This window comes from Pinus tabuliformis, chromosome 5_1, assembly GCF_031772625.1.
Source record: "Pinus tabuliformis cultivar Carrire ecotype Pingquan chromosome 5_1, CPIR1, whole genome shotgun sequence".
Lineage (NCBI taxonomy): Eukaryota > Viridiplantae > Streptophyta > Pinopsida > Pinales > Pinaceae > Pinus > Pinus tabuliformis.
This window is the reverse complement of record NC_142305.1, coordinates 898673013-898683832: the sequence shown is the minus strand read 5'-3', so window position 1 is coordinate 898683832 and position 10820 is coordinate 898673013. Positions and strand designations below refer to the sequence as shown.

The window sequence follows — 10820 nt, the reverse complement described above, 5'->3', positions numbered from 1 at the left end:
TTTCCCCTTATATGTTGGGGTGATAGTATTTTTAAACCCATTGGAGATAAGTTGGGTTGTTATATTACTTGTTCTCAACCCAGGGAGAATATCTTCTCTTATGCCATAATTTGCGTTGAAATGGATTTTACACAAGAGCTCCCTAAGGTGTTTCATCTTGATTTGGAGGGTCGGAGCTGTCTTCAAGCCCTGGATTACAAGCAAGTTCCTTTTAAATGTGACATTTTCCATGACTGTGAGCACTTTGTGAAAAGTTGCCCTAGTGCTCTAGGCCCTCACTCTCCTTCTATCCCATTGCCATCTTCTCAAAATAATGATGAGCAAGGAGCTTTTAAGAAAGTCTCAAGGAAGCAAAAAACAAAAAACAAAATTTTTCATCCTTCTAGTAGGCATGAGTCTCTCCAGCATTTTCCCTTTAGTAATCAACTTCGAGTTTTGCAATCCTCGGGGGATGAAGGCAAGGCAGAAGAATCCTAATGTCACTTATCCCCACATTCTAATAAGCCATATACAATTCAAATCCAATTATAAAGTATCAATTCATCTGTTGTGGAAGAGGTTTCATCTAAAAAAAGACGAGATCCTAATCTTAGAAAATAAGGAAGCAAAAGTCGATTTAGTGGAATAAGAGGAAGTTAATCTTTCCTCTTCTTCTCTTTTCTATTTAAACCACCTTCCTCCCTTTCATTAACTAGAAATAGATAATACTAAAGAAAAAAATCTTCAAATTCTAAAGCTCAACTCTCTTTTGTTTCACTCAAATCCTTGTTTTTTATTATCTTGTACAAGCAATTTGTAAAAGAATACTCCAATATTCCAGAATTGTGAGTTAGTGTTAGTAAATCTAATTTTATATCCCCATCCCCATTCTTTTATTGGGCTCTCGAAGGACGATAGTTTTTTAGTCCCCTTCTCTTAAAACCATTGACGAATTTATCTTTATAAATTTTGGTTAATATAAATCTTCTCAAGGGGCATAAAGATTCTATATTTTTTAACTTCATATTCTACCATCCGAAATTACTAACCGTCTTAAGGATCTTTACGTTGTCTCTGCATGTCTCTAGAAACGCCCCTCGGATCTCCGCAGCGGTATTTATGTTACGCAATTTAGTTGAGCGGATACAAATTCTCCGCATCAATTTAGCGGTGTAAATTTCCGTGTATGTTCTCACGTGTACGATACAAAAGGCGGACACAACTATCACATAGAATAGTAGTTGGTCAGGAAAAGATCTCGTAGTTGCTTTCATAGCTCAGTTGGTTAGAGCACCCGTTTAGTAAGTGGGAGGTCATGAGTTCAACTCTCATTGAAAGCAAGATTAAGTTTTATCAACTTTATGGTTTTTGTGTAATTTCGATTTTTTAATTTATTTTATAGTTTTTATGTAATTTTCTAATTTATTTTATGGTTTTTGTGTAATTTCGATTTTTTAATTTATTTTATAGTTTTTATGTAATTTTCTAATTTATTTTATAGTTATTGAGTAGTTTTGATTTTTAATTTTTAATTATTAGATAGTTTTGATTTTCAAAAATTTCATGGTTTTTTAGGGGGGAAAAGGCATCTCCGTTGAAGAAGCAACATTTACACATAATCGCCGAAGCGAGCAGATACAACAGTCGGAGCTGCAAAGTAACATTTTTACAAATATTCGTCAAAGTGAGCAGATACAATAAACGTTGCGTCATGCTGATCACAACCCACAATAATACCGATATACAAGCACGATGAGACATATCCGCTGCCGCGCAGTGCCACATATGCAAGTTTTATCAACTTTATGGTTTTTGTGTAATTTCAATTTTTTAATTTATTTTATAGTTTTTATGTAATTTTCTAATTTATTTTATGGTTTTTGTGTAATTTCGATTTTTTAATTTATTTTATAGTTTTTATGTAATTTTCTAATTTATTTTATAGTTATTGAGTAGTTTTGATTTTTTAATTTTTAATTATTAGATAGTTTTGATTTTCAAAAATTTCATGGTTTTTTAGGGGGAAAAGGCATCCCCGCTGAAGAAGCAACATTTACACATAATCGCCGAAGCGAGCAGATACAACAGCCGGAGCTGCAAAGTAACATTTTTACAAATGTTCATCAAAGCAAGCAGATACAATAAACGTTGTGTCATGCTGATCACAACCCACAATAATACCGATATACAAGCACGATGAGACATATCCGCTGCCGCGCAACGCCACATATGAGAATCGATCACGGGCGGGGTGCGTGAAAACCGACTTCCCCAACCGCATGAACTGTGCACTCATGTGCTAAAAAAAAAATCATAGTTATTACATAGCTTTGATTTTTTTTAATTATTATTATATATAGTTATTACATATTTTTTTGGTAAATTGATTTTTTTTTTAATTTATTTTATACTTATTGAGTAGTTTTGATTTTTTGATTTTTTAATTTTTTAATTTTTATATATATTTTTTTTGTTATTACATATTGTTTTCGTAAATCGATTATTTTTATTTATTTTTGGGAAATTTACATTGTGGTATGCACTTTTTATCAATGCAAAGGCTTCACTCCTACTGGATTTGTTGGTCATCAATTACAAACAAAAAGATACCGACAACAACAAAACAAAACTATGAGACCACATATCAATGGCCGAGATGGCCCAAAACTGAGCAAAAAACAAAATACAACGCACTCGCATCATTACCAATTCACATTGTTTGGATACTAAGCATCGTTGCCACCCTCACCATGGCGGTGGAATGCATCGTGAACATGAGATTACATGTGTGCCATGCCTCCTTCAAAGCTATACATTTGGTCCTAGAGCCTATTTTGACATCTGTGAAGGGAGTCATGTCAATCAGGATATGCCATTGGTTATGTTAAATGTCATTTAGAAAGTTGATGACATTGTTTCTATCGTTGTGTCTCTCACATGCCAGTTGATCAACCATCACTTGCACTTGATGGATTTGAGCCTCCAAGGAATCAAATGGGCATGGCAAATCCACTCGCCCAGGGGAAGTACCATGTGGTTGCTCCAACTCTCCCTCTTTGTCAAGTGGCACAATTTGATGCCTTCCGCCTTGCCCCCAAGGGCCCTCACCATGCCAAGGTTTACCTCTTTGTCGTCGCATGTGTAGGTTGCTCAGAAATCCTCACAACCCTCGGTAATTCTGCCAGACAGCAACTATATTGCCTACTCTCCAGCGAGGCCCGTGTCCTCAGTGGAAGAGCTCTTGTCTCCCCACACAGTGGTTGGGAGGCAGTCAAATAACCACAAGCTTCCCCACAACAATGTCGGAAAATAACACAAGGTTCTTCACCCGTCACCTTAACTGACCGAAACCAAGAAGTCCAAATTGTTGCCCCTGTTATGCCACACCACACCACCAACAAACATATCCCAATTAAGATCTCCGCAGATTTTTGGCAGCAGACCTTGACGAAGATAAGCTTCCTGGACTAGCACCCAACCCTCCTACTTAGTCTCCTCTTTCCTCTGGAAGCCCAGAATGTCACCATCCTTTGACTCTTCATTGGGCCATAAGAACCAAGGGTCGTCCCGCCACAAATACCTGAGTGGAAGAGGCGAGACGACCGCCAAGGCCACTAATAGAAGTCAGACAGGCCCTTCGCCAGCTTCACTGGCTCCAAATTTAACCCAACAAACTAAGAACCCCACGGTTCTACCACAACATAAGATAAAGGCAATGGAAAAACCTAGAAAAAGATGCAAACCGAAGCTCCAACACCCACTCCAAAGAAAAACCTAATGCCAAGGAGGAGCCCTGCTCCGAAGATCGTCTCCCATCGAACCAATCTCACAATGACTACCATTTTCTAGAATTTACTGTGAGCCAGGGTCCCAGATTAGAATTTGTGTTTATTATTGGTGGCCACACTCTGCCATGCTTCATCCCTACATCCTCGAGTAAGCACAACCACTGGTCAAGGAATAGGATGGTCTCTCTTGTGAGGCCCCCCGTAATTTCTAAGAAAACACTTCCCCTTCCAAACCAAACCCTGATCTTCCAATATTGACAAATGCAAACAAGTGCCATTGCAACTTTGTTATACCCCAAATCTCCTCGAGAATTTTTTCTTGTAGAGCTCCAAACTCTGCTTGTCCAACACGCTTCCTTATCATGGATGTCGCGTGGAGGGGCTATTAATGCCCATGTCCTGGGCCCAACATTCGCCACCTCAACAGGGAATTATCACATAGTTTTGATTTTGGTTTATATTTTCATTTATTTTTACATATTGAAAAATTGAAATCTTATTTCAATTTTTAAAAAAAGGAGGATAATGTTTTTCTTGATTTCTAAGTGTTACTTATATATTGATATTTTTTATTCATTTATGTTTACAAGTTATATCTTAAATAATTTTCTATTTATATAGTTAGTTCTGACTATATATATATATATATATATATATATATATATATATATATATATATATATATATCTGTTTCCTCGATGGCGTTGCTTTTCGGCCAAAAGTTTCAAACCATGTGATGCTCCAACAACAAGCCCTGGCGGTGGTATTTTCCAAGTAGTCTAGTCATAATGACCATGCGCAAAATATGGGTGGCCAACAAGGTGGTGGTTCTTGATGGTAGCAACGAGCATTACACCTAGTCGAGCAGGACGCAACTGTGGCAAGAGTTTGTATCATCTGAAGGTTTACAAATGTAGAGTTCAAAGTACCTTAAATGTTTGCAGCACAACGTATTGACCCCCTGCATGTGGTATAATGCCTGATTATTCATTCCTTTCTGCTGGTTCGGAGATGGGCTACCCCTCTCATGGCGGATTAGATTTCTCTCCAATATGACAACAAAGTTAAGCTCATTAATGAGCAAATTATGGTTCACAGTCTCTCTAGGAAAGGCTATGGTTGCATTCTCTACATCTAGCTAGCAATGGACTCACATGCTCATACTCTCACATTTTGGTTGTCATATATTTGCATGGCAAAGAACTTCGGGTGGCGGAGGGGTTTGTTTACAAAAATGCTCTCTTGAATTTGCCAACAGTTCCATAGTGCTTATAGTTATAGGGGAATTTTCTTTTAGGACCTCCCTCCTATGGTCAAAGACCGTCTCAGTGGAGGTATTGTTTATTGGTTTCTTTCCTTCTCTTTCAAAGATTTGTTTTATGTGTGCTCCATCCCTGTTGGGAGGTCATTGGGTATTCGAGTAATTTCTAAATCTATCATTTTCAAACTTTTTTCGCATTAGTCATTGTCTTCCTGAGGTCGAACCATCCTCTCAAATTCAGTCTTGGGTCATTACTGATTAGGTTCATTTATATACCTCTGCAAGTTGGGTTGACGGTGGTTCACATACTAGTTGTCAATCGCCATTTGTGGTTTCTCCCATTTCACACTATAGTGTTTACTTCTCTTGTGGGTCAATGTTTTTTGTTATTTTTCTCCATAATTTGGGTTTGAACCTTCCTTTGAACTCGTTGCAATCCTTCCTTGGCAGCTCTAGACAAATTGGACCCTGCAGGATCTCCTTTCTTTGTCCAGTTTTTTGGTACCTGGGTATCTTCTCCATATGGTTTTAATGGGCTCATTGATAGTCACTGCAACTTATCCTTTAAAGTCTTTTTGCTACCATTATGTTTCCTATACCACCTTCATCCCTGGCAGCTCTATCTCGTTTGTAAGTCCTTTCAAGTGAGTCTTTCAACCACAATTCACTGATATTTGTATTACAGATTCACCATTCTCATGGTGCCAAGGTTACGTGCTCCCAGTCGTAGAGGAGCTACCTCAGGGTCCTCTTCGTCGTGGTTCAAGAGGCTGTTTGGATGGGAATAAATTGCCAACTTATTTAAAGCGGCGCCCTTGGAGGTATGGAAAGAAATTCTTCAATTAGAGGCAAAGGAATTTGGAGATCGTGCTTACTTTTCAAACTCAGATATTGGAGGCAGTAGTCTCGAGTGGATTTCAAATCCGGGGAAGTTTTGCAAGAATTGAAATTGCTTGAAATGAAATCTACTCTAAGGGATCATGTGTGCATTATCAAATTAGGATCCTATGAAATGAATAATAAAAACCACATGAAATGCAATAAAATAAAATAAAATCATTCTTAACCTCTCACACAGGAAAATATATGAAAGCAAATAAAAACAATCACTCTTAACCTCTCACACACGAAAAGATATGAAAGCAATAAAACTTAATCTATGAAAATGATAAATCTCGCACATTGTAGGTGGTGAATCCAAAAGTATGAGAGATGGTAAGTTGAGAGGCTCCCAATGCAATCATTACCAGAAAGAGGTGAACATCACTCATGAGCATGGTGCTAAATCTAAATTCCATTCAAACATGAGTAATCTTAACTTGTACACCTGAGTATCTCTAACTTTACACATGCCTTTGAAAGGAGAAGGCTCTCTTATTTATACAATAACATAGGAAGCTACCTCATTAATGGAGGTCCATTATTCTCTCCCTAGATCCCTAGAAAATCTCATAGAGTTACAACTCAAATAGGTAACGATGAGACACATATAGAGTTACAACTCAAATAGGTAATGATGAGACACATATCATCTTTGACCTTTATCCAAATCTTCTTCCATATCTTAAAGGGAATTAGAATTTGAGCATTGGAGGCCACATAAGGATGCCTTGGAAGCTTCCAAATGACCTACACGTGTCATGAAACTCAAGCCACTTTTAAGTATTAGCAAGTATATGTCATTTTTCTAAGTTTTAACCATAAATTCACTTAAAATACTAGAAATCATTAGCTTTTGGAAAACAAAAATGGAACCCATATAATTATGAAAATGGAGGCTAATGAAAGGTTATATGGCCATGGAGTTGCGACATGTGAGAGAAATGGTGGCGATAAAGGTGAAAGTGGATGATATTTTGAAGACATTTTGGAGACTCTACACTCTTTTTCAAGGGGTTAAACAAGTTGTGAAAATGAGTATTCAATAACTCATTGTGATAGGAGACTCCATCCTTATCATATTAAGGATAATAAAAAAATATTTGCCCCAGGATGCAAGACTTGCTTAGATAATTACAAGAACTCTCAATATTTTGAATCATATACCAAAATCTCACTTCTATCGTGTTCTAAGAGTAAATAACTTCAAAGCTGATGAAAAAGCTAATCATGGGACTTCTCTACATAATGGAAACCTTGAGTTGGATGGTTAACTCATATACGAGCCCCGCCACCCGCCAACTTAATTTATTTCCTGAAAGTATTCAACAGGTGGGTAGTGGGATCCTCTTTGTGTGTGTATCATGAATAAATAATGCACTTGTAGGTGCCTTTGCCTAGAATCAACTTCTAGAAGTCTCATGGAAATCTACAATGTACGATTTGCAATCATACTTAGGAAAGGCACATGCCTTGCCATCCCCCAGCCATGAGGAAGTATAAGTTGGAACCTTGAATCAATTTTGATTATAGAGAATCCAACTTGATAGTTTTAAGGAGGGAGAATTTTATCACTATGCAAAGAGCAGCCTAAATTATACAATCACATAAAAGGAGGATGGTATAGAGGGGTATGATATTGAAAAGTGATGGTGGTTGGTGGGGAGGTATTGTGGGCTAAGAGAAACGGATATTAAGGGATTGTTAGTTGTATCTGCAAGTGCAATTGGTTTGGATTCTTGTTTATGGGATTTGTGTTGCAAAGGTAAACTTTGTCCCTCTCTGTTTTGTCTTCAGTTGTGTATTTGCATCACGATCTATTACTACCCCACCCTGTGTCGAACAATTTATATTTTCATAGTTGGTCTTGCTGATTTTGTTTATCTGAGTTTCTTTGGGTTTTTGGTGTTGAGAATGCAACAAGATGATGGAGCTTAGTGGAAAGGAGTCGCCTTCACTAAGTGGGCCCGCAGGCAAATTATGGCGCAAAGTCTATTTTTAGACTATGTCTATTTTTAGACATATGGATCATGGTCTATGAGTTGCAGCATGTTTTTTATGGATGATTGGTCATGTTGGGAAAAATAGATGGACTTCTATTTCTGGTTCACAGCGGTGTGATCAAAGTCTATTTTTAGACTGTCAGGCTAAAAATAGAAAAGTCAAATATTATTGTCTCATAATAATATTTAGACTATAAACTTTATCTTATCCTCTTGGAGCACTTCAGTTTGAGCTACAGATGTGGCACATGCAGCTGTCAGAAGGAAATACGCTTTTCTTATGAGTCAGTTGAGCTATTGCATGCATGACATCAGTTAGAACTCATGCATGTGAGTTCTGTGGAGTTGGATGTGGAGTTGTTGGAGTTGTGTTCAATTTGACTTGGTTAAACTAGTTGTAATTAGTCTAACTGCAAATAGACTAGTGATGAGTGATGTGAATTAATTGATTAAATTAATTCACTAATTATTAACTCATAATGCAACTGAAGAATACATCAGTTAACTCAGTGCATGTACAGTTCAGTGGAGACAGGTGTTAGAGGTTGAGATTGCTATCAGTTGTGACTATAGTTGTGCATGAGATCTTGCACAATCAATGGATTGAGTATGCCCATGAGAATTGCACAGTATATGCCCAGTGAAATAGCCTGTGCTCACGTGATTTCCAGAGTGAGTGATTTTCACATGGTATTGTGTGCAATAGAGGCAGGCAAAGCAGTGGAGAAGATTTGAACCTGTGACTTGTTCGGATTTGAGCTAGTTTTGTGTGTAACAGGTGGAGATAGTGCTGGATACTTGAGAGGAGTATTGTACTATGTATTGTTACATGTTCTCAATCATTAATATACAGATAGTGTGGGGTTTTCAGTTGTAAGCTTTCCCCGGGTTACATACTGTGTTAATGTGTGCATGCGATTGATGTTTCATTGTTTTTTATGCTGCTAAATTGATGATCAACATAGAGGAGGTTATGTATTATGCATGTATTCTGCAATAGTGTATAATCGGGATAATCTCTGTGAATAAGTGTTTATTATTGAAAATTTCTACATGGCTTCAGAGGTGTTGATCATCAGATCTACTATTCAGATAGTGTTTACATTATATTTCTTCAGGCAGAGTCTGTAATCGGGCCAGGTAGCCTCTGGATTCATCCTTCCTTTGGAAGGTGAGATATCTGGTAAAAGCCCATACTGTCAATCTCTGTACGAGAAATACTTTGTTCTCACGAATATTAGATCAGAGGCGGTTGAGTTTGGAGCTGGTGGAATTCGAATTTGCAGCAGTGTTTTCTTGGTATCAACGTGGCAATGTCTTTCAACGAATTGTGATTGGAGTATTCTCTTGAGGGCAGCTCAAACTATATTGCATGGAAGGACAGGATGGAGGCAGTGTTAGATGATAATGGGCTGAAGGATTTCATAGAGGCTGATGTCCCAAAGCCTACTGATGCTGCGCAGGTTGATGCTTGGAAAAAGAAGACAGCAAAGTCGAAGGATTCTGTTGGAGGGCGTGAAGGATCACATTGTGTCCAGCTTGCATGGAAAAGCTTCTCCATACTTGACGTGGAAAGCATTGACAGATCTATTCCAAAGCAAGAGCGATCAGAGGAAGTTGGCGCTCAAGGATAAACTGAGAAACATCAAATGTGAGAAGGGAGACAGTATGCCCAAGTATCTCACGAACTTCACTCAGTGTCGGGATGAGCTGGGAAGTGTGGGGGTGATTGTCGATGATGAGGACTTGGTGAGCTTGGCTCTCCTTGGTCTTCCGAAGAGTTGGCATTCCTATCAGGACTCTGTCAATGGTCGGGAGAAATTGCCAGGATGGGAGAGACTTTGGTCAGATATTGTGCAGGAGGAGATCAGGCGGAATACCAGGGACGGATCTTCATCAAAGGTACCTGATGAAGAAAATTGCACTTTGGCTGCCAAAGCAAAGAAGGGGAAGAGCAAGAGAGCTTCTCAGTCTGGTGCGAAAGGCAAGAAGCAGGACATGTCCAAGGTGAAGTGTTTTCACTGTCACCAGCATGGACACTATGCCACTAATTGTCCGCAGAAGAAGAAGAACAAGCAAGCTGTTGGATCTGCAGCAGGAGAGGCTCTAGCATCACAGTTTGATCTTGGTTTTTCATTGATCGCATGCTTGGTTTCAAGTGTGATGGGATCGGTGTGGTTCTTGGACAATGGTGCGTCTTTTCACATGACAGGAGATCGAGATTTGTTTTACGATCTGGAGGACAAAGATCTTGGAGTGCACATCGAGATGGGCGATGATGGTAGATACAGTGCGACCGGTATCGGTACCATTTCCTTTGAGAGGGAGTCTGGTAAACCCTTCGTATTGAAGGAAGTGATGCATGTTCTAGGATTGAAGAAGAATCTTATCTCTGTGGCAATGTTAGAAGACAAGGGATATGATGTTGTTTTCAGCGAGGGAAAGGCTTTCCTGTGCAGCAAGACAACTGGAGAAACCCAGAAGATAGGGGTTCGAGTGAGGAACCTTTATCAGTTGCATGTAGATGGATGCGCATCAATGGCATGCAAGGCAGAAGGATTGGTGAGTCGGGATGATGGCGAGTTGTGGCACGGGAGATTGGGTCACCTTCACCATGGAGCCTTGAAGATGCTGCAGCAGATCACTACAGGGCTTCCTAAAGGCACTCTTGCGCAGTCAGATCAGTGCAAGGGGTGTACTTTGGGAAAGTTTTTGAAAGCCACCTTTCACGAGAAGGATAGTTGTGCCACAACGATCCTTGAGAGAATTCACACAGACGTGTGTGTACCTTTCTCAGTAGCTTCGACAGCAAAACACAGGTATTATGTGATTTTTGTTGATGATTTCTCTCGTAAGTGTTGGATCTTCTTCATGCAGAAGAAGAGCGAGACATACTCAAAGTTCTGTGAG

The 10820-nt window shown here is 38.9% G+C and overlaps 1 non-coding gene across 1 annotated transcript; it reads left to right on the top strand.

Annotated features, from left to right (window-relative positions):
- The first annotated feature begins 1245 nt into the window (after window positions 1–1245).
- TRNAT-AGU (transfer RNA threonine (anticodon AGU)) lies at window positions 1246–1319 on the top strand. Its single transcript has one exon. It is a non-coding gene; the product is annotated as a tRNA-Thr (tRNA).
- The last annotated feature ends 9501 nt before the right edge of the window (window positions 1320–10820 follow it).